Source organism: Acyrthosiphon pisum, chromosome A1 (assembly GCF_005508785.2).
Source record: "Acyrthosiphon pisum isolate AL4f chromosome A1, pea_aphid_22Mar2018_4r6ur, whole genome shotgun sequence".
In the NCBI taxonomy this organism is placed as follows: Eukaryota; Metazoa; Arthropoda; class Insecta; order Hemiptera; family Aphididae; genus Acyrthosiphon; species Acyrthosiphon pisum.
Genome location: NC_042494.1, coordinates 90,562,557 through 90,562,794, shown reverse-complemented (window position 1 = coordinate 90,562,794; position 238 = coordinate 90,562,557). Strand labels below are relative to the sequence as shown.

The 238-nt window shown below is 24.4% G+C and overlaps 1 protein-coding gene across 2 annotated transcripts in view; it reads left to right on the top strand.

The window, feature by feature from the left end:
- LOC100160750 (paired box protein Pax-6) overlaps window positions 1–238 on the top strand; it is a 61,133-nt gene that overhangs the window by 6,639 nt on the left and 54,256 nt on the right. The window lies entirely within an intron of this gene.

Genomic DNA, 238 nt, shown 5'->3' with positions numbered 1-238 from the left:
CAGTATATAGGTACTTAAAATATTATAATATTATATAAACAGTAAACACGTATTAGGTATATGGAAAGAGTTGAAAAGTTAATAAAATACGATATTTTTTATTAAATATATACAATATACATATTACATACCTACCTATTATAATAGACGGTTTTTTTTACGCACATATCAACTAAACTTGGTAGATTGACTATAGTTTGGTCAGCAAGCGTGAGCTATAAAATCTGGAATATATTAT